The sequence below is a fragment of the Moschus berezovskii genome, chromosome 4, assembly GCF_049115385.1.
Source record: "Moschus berezovskii isolate FMDL1 chromosome 4, NW_MosBer_1.0, whole genome shotgun sequence".
NCBI classification, from domain to species: Eukaryota; Metazoa; Chordata; class Mammalia; order Artiodactyla; family Moschidae; genus Moschus; species Moschus berezovskii.
This window is the reverse complement of record NC_142463.1, coordinates 58953792-58966400: the sequence shown is the minus strand read 5'-3', so window position 1 is coordinate 58966400 and position 12609 is coordinate 58953792. Positions and strand designations below refer to the sequence as shown.

At 36.3% G+C, this 12609-nt stretch overlaps 1 long non-coding RNA gene across 1 annotated transcript in view; it reads left to right on the top strand.

Moving 5' to 3' along the window:
* Positions 1-12609, top strand: part of LOC148778054 (uncharacterized) — a 49767-nt gene that overhangs the window by 19634 nt on the left and 17524 nt on the right. The window contains exon 2 of the long non-coding RNA XR_016037117.1: positions 323-468. This is a non-coding gene — a long non-coding RNA (uncharacterized LOC148778054). The remainder of the gene's footprint in view (positions 1-322; positions 469-12609) is intronic.

The window sequence follows — 12609 nt, the reverse complement described above, 5'->3', positions numbered from 1 at the left end:
GGACAGGGAAGCCTGGCATGCTGCAGTCCACAGGGTCGCAAAAATTGGACATGACTGAGAAACTGAACTGAATTGAACTGACATCCTTCTATCTTACCCCCAGTTGAGAAAAGCTGCCTTGCCAAAAGCTATGTTCCATTTTCAGGGAAGCTTGTGTCCAGGGACTGGTAAATACAGAGATACAAAGGTCTGGCTGGCTGCTTTACCTAGGCTGGGAATTTCTCTAAAAGACCTTCCCCATTTTCAAATTTTCAGTAGGATCAGTTGAATCCACTGATGTGAGAGCTACTTCAACCTCTGCATGTTTCCTTTCTCTTTACAGGTATCATTCCAGGGAGCACACTGCAGTGGATGCATTTCACAGAATCAGCTTCTTAGAGATTCCATGATAGAAGAAAACATATAAAGAGAGGATATTTCCTTTAATGAGTCAGCTGGTATAAATTAACAGAGGTGAAAAAATAATAGGTATGAACACTAACTCATGTTGTTGAAATTTAGGGAGTATTGGGAAACACGCTTGGGAAGAAGGATTAAGCCAGATCATAAAATATTGAATGTCAGGATGTTTATCTGAAAGTCTAATTTAATTGGCAGTGTTGACAGTCATATATTTTAGAGAAAGCAATGAGAATGATCAGAATTTGCTATCGGAGTATCAAACACTGTGTAAAAAGCTTTGACATGGAAGAAGAGTTCACACTGAAGAACAATTTGACGAATTACCTTCAGTGTCCAAAGGAAGAAATCATTGTTTTGGGCAATGGTAGTGAAAATGGAGGGCCTTCCTGGTGGCTCAGATGGTCAAGAATCTGTCTGCAATGCAGGAGACCTGGGTTCAATCCCTGGGGGTAGAAGATTCCCCAGAGACAGGAATGGCAACCCATTCCAGTATTCTTGCCTGGAGAATTCCATGAACAAAGGAGTCTGGCAGGCTAGAGTCCATGGGGTTGCAAAGAGTCTGACAGGACTAAATAACACACACACACACACACTGACAATGGAAATGGTGGGGAAAATTCTGATTCAAGAGAATGTGAAGGTAAACAAGTTTGGTATTTGATTTGATATGTGACAAACGGCAAAATGCAATATTTCCGGAATTTTGAGAAAGACATTTTGAGGCCTTTATAGAACTCTTTAGAAGAATCAGGAAGAGCCAGTTGCTTGGGTTTCCCTGGAGATAATATTCTAAAAATCTTCAAAGAGCATGTGGAAGCTTTTTGTTCAGCACTTCTCTACTATAATCCTCCCAGCTGACTACAGAACTGTTTCCTAATTTCTGTCCCTAGGTTCAGCATGCTCCATTCATCCAATGGCTTTATTCTTTTGGGGATTAGCTGGGGCAAACTGTGACCAGGCCAAATAGCTGTTTCTCTGTACCACAAACTAGGGCTATTGTATAGGTCCCTTTTAAGAGCACAGTTTCTTAATGACCCTAAGCTTTGACTTAATCATTCTTGTTATAGTATTACTTAAACATATATAAACATAAAATCAAGTATAAACTCTGTATGCTTACTGGCCTTATATGAGTGTTATTGAATGTTAAGCCAGCTTTTTTACTCTCCTCTTAGAAAGAGAGAAAGCGAAGTTGCTTAGTCGTGTCCTACTCTTTGCGACCCCATGGACTGTAGCCCACCAGGCTCCTCCATCCATGGAATTTTCCAGGCAAGAGTACTGGAGAGGGTTGCCATTTCCTTCTCCAGGTGATCTTCCTGACCCAGGGATCGAACTGGGTCTCCCACATTCCAGGCAGATGCTTTACTGTCTGAACCACCAGGGAAGCCCTACTGGCCTTATATAACCATGTATAAGAAAAACCATTTTACAAGTTCAAGTCAATAAAAACTATAAAACTCATAAAATTTAAATTAAGATCATTAATTTAATGGACAGATGAAGTTTTGTGGAAATTAAATTGCTACTCACAACCTAAATGGCAATCAGGTTCTTTTAAGCTTGGAATGCCAGTGCTATCTTGTCACTTGTTATGACTTAATTTGCTCACCAGTTTCTATACTCAAACAATAGAACAATCTTTATCAGGATTTCAAATGACATTAGTTGGCCTTTATAGAGCAGGTACCCTTCATTTATCTACTAAGTTTACTTCTCATTAGCCTGAGACAATTAAAAGGGTTCAGCTTGATCCAGTAACATCCTGAATACAAAAGTGTATCTGAGAGCCACAAATGAGTTATCAGTTCAGTTCAGTTGCTCAGTCGTGTCCAACTCTTTGCGACCCCATGAATCACAGCACGTCAGGCCGCCCTGTCCATCACCAACTCCCGGAGTTCACTCAAACTCATGTCCGTAGAGTCGGTGATGCCATCCAGCCATCTCATTCTCTGTCGTCCCCGTCTCCTCCCACCCACAATCACTCCTAGCATCATATTCAAAAGCAGAGACATTACTTTGCCAACAAAGGTCCGTCTAGTCAAGGCTATGGTTTTTCCCGTGGTCATGTATGGATGTGAGAGTTGGACTGTGAAGAAAGCTGATTGCCGAAGAATTGATGCTTTTGAATTGTGGTGCTGGAGAAGACTCTTGAGAGTCCCTTGGACTGCAAGGAGATCCAACCAGTCCATTCTAAAGGAGATCAATCCTGGGTGTTCATTGGTAGGACTGATGCTAAAGCTGAAACTCCAATACTTTGGCCACCTCATGCGACGAGTTGACTCACAAATGAGTTATAGCTTATAGTTTAAAGAGCTATCATTCAGATGATCCACAATATGATTATTGTCAAAATTTTAGGCTATCACACTAAACATACATCAACAGCTTTAAGAGCTCAGGACTCAAGAACACTTATTTTAAAATTAACTTCCTTGGTCCACTGATGGACTGTAAACTGTTACAGTAATATTAGGGGGTCTTCCTTTGTTTTTTTTTTGCATTAATGGAAAGCAATTCTGTAGGATTTTGTCTCAATGTACAAAGCCTTGTTATATGCAAAATACGTAAAATTCCATAAATTGATGTTTATGAGCCAAAATTTGCATAGTCTTACATTTGCTAGATTTCTTTCTTTACTAAATAATCTCTGATACACAATGCTTAATGATTCTAAGAAGTTGTTAGAGATGAGTGACACTTTCACAATCCTTATGAAGGTTGTTTTCATGAATGCTGTGAAACTGTCTTGGACTGGTAATGATTTTTAATTATTATTCTTAGCTTTTATTTAAAAGTTCCTTCTAGTTTAACTTCATCATTCTCCACTTGGCTGTATATTGCTTATTCAACTCTAGAGTGGGAAGCAAGGCACAATTTTATCACTAATTCTTTGTCCTCTAATCTTACAACTTGACTCTGTGATAGGTATTGTAAATCATATATGAACCATCCATACCACCTAACCCTAATCTCTTCCCCCAAATTTAATTGTACTGAGTAACATTTCATTGCTACCATGGAGTAAGAGTTCCAGTGGGAATTAAGAAAGGCAAGGTAGGTGTCAGGGCCATTTGCCACGTTGAAGTGAGACCCCATCAAAATAGTTTTGAGAGTTACTATTCTAATTAGCAGGAGACCCCACACCATGTTATTTGTCTTTGTCCTCAATTCTCCTCAAGGAAAGCGACATCTAATAATGTGTTTGTTAAGTAACGAAATTATCTTTATGTAAACTAGTTTTCATAGTTTACTGCTTAAAATCCTAAGAAAGAATGTGGAAAGGATCCTTAGTGTAAGTCTAACCATAATAGGTCAGATTTGGTATAATACCAGTATACATTGGATCAAATCCAGAAGGGTTTACTACCAAATGAACCAGAAGGATCTAATTATAACATTTTCACATTGGACATGGTCCCACAGAATAGATTTTAAGGAAAACATAATGAAAATGTAGTACAAATGAGAATGACATGGGTAGTTCTTTTGTTGGATAAGGGATATAGGTAGAATAGGGGATAAAAGAAATGTCCTAAATAACACAGATGAAAATGACATAGGGAACCTGAATCTGGAGTTATTTTAAGCATTGACCTTCAGGTATGAAAGGCAAATAAAACAAATAAAGTAAAATTTATGAAATTTTGTTGAATGTCGGAGAAGTTTCCAGCTAAAATCATTTGAAATTGTTCTACTAAAATCAGTTCAACATGTTCAGCATTATTATTATTTTTATAACTGATTTATTTATTTTAATACTGTTGACGATTGTAATAAACCAGACACCAGAATTTTTTCTGGCACTTTTCTAGAACAGAGGCTCAGATATTTTCCGCTCTTTGGGTTATTTAAAGCATTCATTTGTCTTCTAATTTTCCTAGGTGTCTTAAGTATAAAAATACAGATTTAAGACAATGATAAAAAGGCTTATTTTTTAAAAGAAAGTTGCTAAGGTTTATGGGTAACCAAATAGAACTTTGTCATATAGTATTTCATTTCATATTTTCACTGCATTTGTTTATTATTTACAGAAAGGTCTTGTCCTCGAGATATATAGTAAACTTTGGAAAGTACAAACCAGTGGCAGTACTTTTGGAAGAAAGATTGGTGGTTAGCTGATGGTGGCAGGTTTAAATATCAGAAGCTCTGGTTTTTAAAAGATGGCTTTTAGTGCTCAACTCTTACAAAGTGAAACAGGATGTGGGTAGTGACATTTATAAATTCAACACTCTTCCTTGAGAAAACAGAGATTACCGAGATAATCTGTTTATACAAATCTGTTTCTGAGTTTAATTTCACAAATTCTCTTAAAGTCACAGCTGATGGGCTTCTCTTTTCTAGTTGCTCATTTTTCTATCTAAATCTACATGTGTGTAAAAATTACAAAGTGACTAGCTGGAGTTACATTAAAAGAGTTTTTAGACTTTGTGGCATCTTAACCCAAACTTTACTTTTTTATTTTGCCTCTACTGAAGAATATGCATCCAAATGATATATATATGTAATATATAAAACTAAATAACAACTGGTAATGGTTGTTAACCTAGATAGTATATTAAAAAGCAGAGACATTACTTTGCCAACAAAGGTCCGTCTCGTCAAGGCGATGGTTTTTCCCATGGTCATTTATGGATGTGAGAGTTGGACTGTGAAGAAAGCTGATTGCCGAAGAATTGATGTTTTGAATTGTGGTGCTGGAGAAGACTCTTGAGAGTCCCTTGTACTGCAAGGAGATCCAACCAGTCCATTCTAAAGGAGATCAATCCTGGGTGTTCATTGGAAGGACTGATGTTAAAGCTGAAACTGCAATACTTTGGCCACCTCATGTGACGAGTTGACTCACTGGAAAAGACTCTGATGCTGGGAAAGGTTGGCGGCGGGAGGAGAAGGGGATGACAGAGAATGAGATGGCTGGATGGCATCACTGACTCTATGGACATAAGTTTGAGTGAACTCCGGGAGTTGGTGATGGACAGGGAGGCCTGGCCTACTGTGATTCATGGGGTCGCAGAGAGTTGGACACAACTGAGCGACTGAACTGAATTGAACTGAACTGAATGGTTGTTATTTAGGCAAAAACCTTCTGATTAATTCAGTGAATGAAACTCACACTCTGCTTTATCAATCTGTGGTTTTTTTCAAAGCAAATGGTAACAACTATATGTAGAATACTGAAATTATAGGTTACCAGGACAAGTGAATGTGCAGATTTTAGATCTGGGAGCTGGGTATAGTCTGGTTTCAGTACAAATCTATCTTCTTCACTTTTGTATAATCCCCACATATTCCTTCATCCATGACTAGCTGTTCTCACACACTTTTTGCCTCTGGGATTTTTTTCTGTTTATGCTCTGTCAACCATGTCTTCTATTGATTGCCAACTATATCCTCCCAGAGCTCTATCTTTCCACTAGGAGACATTTTCTGAGTCCTTTCTGTGGCTACGTTAAAGGAAAGGAGATAATTTTGAGCAAAAAGGTATTTATAAATTTTTTACTGAAAATTAGAAACATTTTAATCTCCCTCAGACTGAAATTTGTTCACATAATGTCACATGTAGTAATGAAGTCATATAGAACTGCATTGTCTTTTTGCATGTAAATAACTTCCCAAAACCCATCCAGGTCTTTGAAAGTGAAAGTGAAAGTTGCTCAGATGTGTCTCACTCTTTGTAACCCCATGGACTACACAGTCGATAGAACTCTCCAGGCCAGGATACTGGAGTGGGTAGCCTTTCCCTTCTCCAGGGGATCCTCCCAACCCAGGGATTGATCCCTGGTCTCGCGCATTGCAGGCGAATTCTTTACCAGCTGAGCCACAAGGGAAGCCCAAGAATACTGGAGTGGGTAGCCTACCTCTTCTCCACTGGTCTTCCTGACCAAGGAATTGAACTGGGGTCTCCTGCATTCCAGGTGGATTCTTTACCAACTGAGCTCTCAGGGGTCTTTAAGAGTATAGTAATTCACAGATTGTGTTTATATAATGCTGAAACATCCTACTGGAAAATTCAGTCAAATCATTCAGTTGTTTGGTTCACACAACACCTAACATTTAGATATTGATTTAATTAGAAGATATAAAAATTTATTTCTTAATATATGTATAAATAGGTATTCCTTAAATAATGATACAGATATTTTTAAGTTGTCTGTTTTCAGCAGACACAGCTTTACAGATGCTATTAATACCTAGAGACTAATTTATGTATTGTGAACTCATTGCTGATATTTTTTTCTATAATTAGGCTTATTCTAAGGCAATGGCAAGCCACTTCAGTACTATTGCCTGGAAAATCCCATGGATGGAGGAGCCTGGTAGGCTGCAGTCCGTGGGGTCGCTAAGGGTTGGACACGACTGAGCGACTTCATTTTCACTTTTCACTTTCACACATTGGAGAAGGAAATGGCAACCCACTCCAGTGTTCTTGCCTGGAGAATCCCAGGGACAGGGGAGCCTGGTGGGCATCCGTCTATGGGGTCACACAGAGTCGGACACGACTGAAGTGACTTAGCAGCTTAGCAGCAGCAAGAAAAATGTTAGTTTCAGTTCATCACACAGGTTCATTTAAATTATACATGTCACATAATCAATAGGTCTTTATATATACTTACATATATATGTAAATTAACAGGCAAAGAAATTAGTTCTAACACAGAAATTTATTTTGATATATCCCTGCAGTAATATATAAAAATCATAACTGAAAAATTCATTTCTATTCTTTCATAAAAAGTGTAAAATAAAGAATTTATACAGGAAGAGAGAGAGATTGTTTTTTTAAAAAAGCATTTACCTAATCTTATATTGGTGTGAATGTAAGAACTCTTTATCAAGAAAAGTTACTATTTATTTCACCATTAGTATCATTATTTTTGTCAAATGAATATTTGTTTATTGATTTAATCAACTTTTAAATTTCCTTCCTTCCTTCATAACTCCTTAAGTATTTACATAATTCTTAATGTGAGCAGGCATTTTATATTAAATTTACATGAAAATATCTCCACACCACATTGTTGATTTTGTTTTTATTTTGAATTTGTTTTTGATACTGTTTATTAAAATTTTCTAAACTTGTGTCTACACACACACATACACCATTACACAGAATTTAAATAATTACCAAATCAAAAAATTCCTTAGGCTAATTTAAACAGATTAATCTGCTATAATAATGGAATTTCTTGGTCACAATAAGCTAAATAACTTACTGACTTTTTTCCCCTTAATCTAATTTAGCAAGTGTTTATTAACACTTATTTTATACTTGAAACAATATGGGTACGTAATAGTTATTTGGGTTAATTACAAGGTCCAGTACAGTCAAAGCAGATACAGTGATTTAAACATACGGAAATGGCATTTGTACATTTTGTTTTGTAATACGGTTGTACGTCTCAACTCAACTTTATCCTTATGCTTTTTTTTTTAATTTGTGTGAATTTATTTATTGTTGAATAAGCACATTTAATACTAGTTTCAGTCCCTAAATAAATTATATAGCAATAAACGTTATTTTTATACATCCTGATTTGAAATCTCCCCCCTTTTAAAAAAAGTTGTTTATTTTTAATTGGAGGATAATTGCTTTACAATATTGTATTGGTTTCTGACATCTATAAACATGGATCAGCATAGGTACACTCATGTCCCCTCCCTCTTGAACTTCCCTCTCACCTCCCACACCATCCCACCCCTTTAGATCCTCACAGAGCACTGGATTTGGGCTCCCTGTGTAATACAGCAAATTTCAACTGGCTATCTAACTTTGCATATGGTAATGTATATGTTTTAATGCTACTGTCTCAATTTGTCCTCCCCTTCTTATTTTTTGATGGAATATAAAAATATTGGTTTATAGCTCTTATATGGATAATTCACATATTTAAAATTGTGATTTAATAAACCAATTGGAATTTCAAACAATTTGATAAACTAAAATACAGAAAAGTTCAGACATTAAAATTTCCACTCTGTACAAAAAGAAGATTATCTTGCTTGCATATAGCATGGCTAAATAGCTTGGGAATTTATATTACTTCTTTTAAATACTTTTTTCTCTTTATTTTCTATTTGTCATCCACGTAGTTATATCATGATATCTCATATTTATTAAAATCTATACTAAATTATTGGAGAAGGCAATGACACCCCACTCCAGTACTCTTGCCTGGAAAATCCCACGGACAGAGGAGCCTGGTAGGCTGCAGTCCATGAAGTCGCTAAGAGTCGGACATGGCTGAGCGACTTCACTTTCACTTTTCACTTTCATGCATTGGAGAAGGAAATGGCAACCCATTCCAGTGTTCTTGCCTGGAGAATCCCAGGGACGGGGGAGCCTGGTAGGAGGCCATCTATGGGGTCACACAGAGTCGGACACGACTGAAGTGAGTTAGCAGCAGCAGCAGCATACTAAATTATTATAATGACTTCTATGTGAATTTGTAATTTTTGTTTTTTTAAAGAGTCAAGAAAAAGTATTATTAGAAATAGAACTTCTGTAACTATGTATAGTTTCTGCAGTGTAATTGGAATTAACTATGACAAGTCTATGAAAGTAGAAGAAAGTATTACATGGAATCTAAAATAACAAAGACTGGAGCTTCCCCAGTGGTCTAGTATTAAGAATTTACCTGCCAGTGTAGGGAACATGGGTTAGATCCCTGGTCAGGGAGGATCCCACATGCTGTGGAGCAACTAAGCCCATGAACCATTACTATTGAGCATGCACGCTAGAGCCCACAAACCTCAACTACTGAGCCCGTGCGCCTACAGACTGTTCTTAGCAACTGGCCTGTTCTTGGCAACTAAGCCACGGCAATAAGTCTAAGCACTGTAACTAGAGCCTGTGTGCAGCAACAATGATCCAGTGCAGGCAAAAATAAAAATAAAAAAATAAATCTTTAAAAAATAGAAAAATAAAACAGCAAAGATTGATTCACCAAACATTTATTTCAGAGCTAGATTTCTCCTTATCCCTAGCACTAGGCATCAAAATGTTTATAAATTTGAACACACTCATATGAATACAAATACAGCCACAGATGAATACTTAAGATTTTGTTACTTCAATTGCTTAAAAAAACCAACAAAAATAAAATGGATAAAGATCTTTCCAACACTGTTGTAACTTTACCCGGGGAAATTATTCTCATGTAAAATTTCTAGAAGAACATCACTAACAGAAACAAGTTACTGTGGTCAATAACACAAACTATTCCTCTTTATGTAGCAAAATAATGGCACACATTTCTTAATCAAAGAAGAAGGAAACAAGTATTCTGAAACAGCTAACGAAAGCAAATGACTAAATGAGCACATACTGATTAATAAAAAAGAAATGAAGAATTCACACACATACAATGTTACTATTAGTGATAAAGAAGAACATTACCTGACCTTCTTCAGGACTTCACTCAGAAAGAGTCGAGCATGACTTCCCACTGTCACTGCTAAAGAGATTAGTGATAAAATTGTCATTGAATCTGATGTCCTTCTAAAAAAGAGAGTGGGATTTGAAATGCAAATCAGAATTTACTGTCTTTTATGACAGTGGAAGAATGAAAGAACTCTGGTTTATGATGAGAAAAAAAGAATGATAACTTTTTTTGATAACTTTTTGAAAGAAGTCAATGTTTTTTAGGAAGGTAACAAAACAAAATAAGCAGTATAATCAAATTTGGGGTGGTTTCATCATAAAATTCAAACAGATTTTTTAAAACTAGTACAAGATAATTGAAAATTTAAAATTATCTTCCAGGTATCTAAGCATTCAGATAACTACCTTCCCTTCATCTAAGCCATTTACTTAATAAGCTCAAATGAAATTCACAGAGAAATCTTAGATACTTGAAAGTTCCATTGTTGACAATTAAAACTGCAGGTATATACAGATATACACTGCAGGTATATACAGGTATATGCTCAATAGTTTAACGCTTAACTATGTCAATAATAGTGTACCTATTTGTTTTAGTTTCAGGGAACTGAAGGAGCCTGACAGAGATTTCCAAGAATTTATGTTTATATCCTGTAAGGCAGCATAAAGTAATATAGCCCATTTTATAAACTGCATTATAGGGGGAAACTTGGTATAATCCTAAGTCTAGTTGAACTCAGTCCAAATAATTTTAGTGTGCAAGAATGTGTTTTATAATCCAAAGGCAGATAAAGGGTCACCACTATAGAAACATGACTTATTGATTTTAAACATAACAAAACAAAAATGAATTAGCTTTGTCTTGAAAGAATATGATTCTCTGATTTGACAAGGAAAAATAAACGATATCATAAAGAATAGCTAGTTAACTCCTTTGAGTCTGTGAAGCATTAATTGTGACATGTTTGTAGAGTGTATATTATTTGTCAAATCTAGGCACACGAAATACAGGGAGTGTCTTCTTCTTAAAATAACTTGTACTTTTTTCATTTTGTGGATATAAGAAATGTCTGGAGAATGACACATGTTTTAAAATGGGATTTGGGATAAAGAGCAAGTTCTGGGAAAAGAGATCACCTTAGACTGGTGCTCAGGTGTGTCATGAATAAAAAAATAGAATTTATAAATATAAGACAGAAAGAGGAGATCATTTCAGGCAAGAATCATAGCATGTTAAAAGTGAAACATGTGAATAACAATATTAGGCTATAATGATAATAATAACAAGTAGAAAATATTTATTGATTACTTGCCTGAGACTCTGTTCTAAGCCCTTTACATCTACTACCTCATTTCATCAACAGTCTTTCTTATAAATGAAGAAACAAGAGTCATAAAGAAATTTATGCCTTGCCTTTGAAGGAACTGAAATCCAAACCCAAGTAATCTTTCAGCCAGTTTATTTTCTTGATTGAAATGACCAGATGTAAAACAATGATTTGGGGAAAGAATCAGCTTAGTGCTGATGCAGAATGGACATTTCACTTGCTTTTACTAACTAATGTTCAGTTCAATTCAGTTCAGTTCAGTCGCTCAGTCGTGTCCGACTCTCCACGACCCCATGAATCACAGCACGCCAGGCCTCCCTGTCCATCACCAACTCCCGCAGTTCACTCAAACTCATGTCCACAGAGTCCGTGATGCCATCCAGCCATCTCATTCTCTGCCGTCCCCTTCTCCTCCCGCCCCCAACCCTTCCCAGCATCAGAGTTTTTTCCAGTGAGTCAACTCGTCGCATGAGGTGGCCAAAGTATTGCAGTTTCAACTTTAGCATCAGTCCTTCCAATGAACACCCAGGATTGATCTCCTTTAGAATGGACTGGTTGGATCTCCTTGCAGTCCAAGGGACTCTCAAGAGTCTTCCTTATGACATATTCTATTTTAAAATCAGATTGTTGGATTTCTCTGTCTTCAAGCACAGGAAATTTTAATTTCAATGTTTGTAAAAATAAGTTACTGGTCTTATGGCCAAAATGAAGCATTATTCTTTAGTAGCTTTTAGTTTAATTGTCCTTTTTTTAACTGATTTTCTCTACTATCTGCCCTGCCCCAAAGCAAATTGGTTAACTAAAAAAAAAAAAAAAACATGAAAGATAGGTTTTAAAATGGTCATTCAACTAGAAAAATGAAAAAAAGCTGTGATCGGTGAACATAATCTAAATATGGAAAAACCATTAAACACTAAAACTTGGGGCAAACTTACAAGTTCTCTTTCTAAATTAAAATCAAAATTAATATTACAAAGTCATTACACTATAGAGCTGGATATGTGTAATTAATTGACATTAGAAATATCATACAATTTAATAGAAATATTTTGCTAATAGATTTTGAATTGAGACTTCAAACTATAAAATAAGTCATTTTGATAGATGTTTTCTGAGAATCCGAATAGAGTTCATATATATTATTTATGCTCATCAATGTTTTTTATTATGTACATATGCCCAAAGACTTAGGCAATGGCAAGTATTTTTTTTTAATAAATCAGTTCAGTTCAGTTCAGTTCAGTCGCTCAGTGGTGTCCGACTCTTTGCGACCCCATGAATCACAGCACGCCAGGCCTCCCTGTCCATCACCAACTCCCGGAGTTCACTCAAACTCATGTCCATCGAGTCGATGATGCCATCCAGCCATCTCATTCTCTGTCGTCCCCATCTCCTCCCACCCCCAATCCCTCCCAGCATCAAATAAATGGAAAGAATAAATAAATTTTAAAAATTGAAGCAATATGTTACTTTTTTTGAGGGAGGAAGGTGGATGGGAAG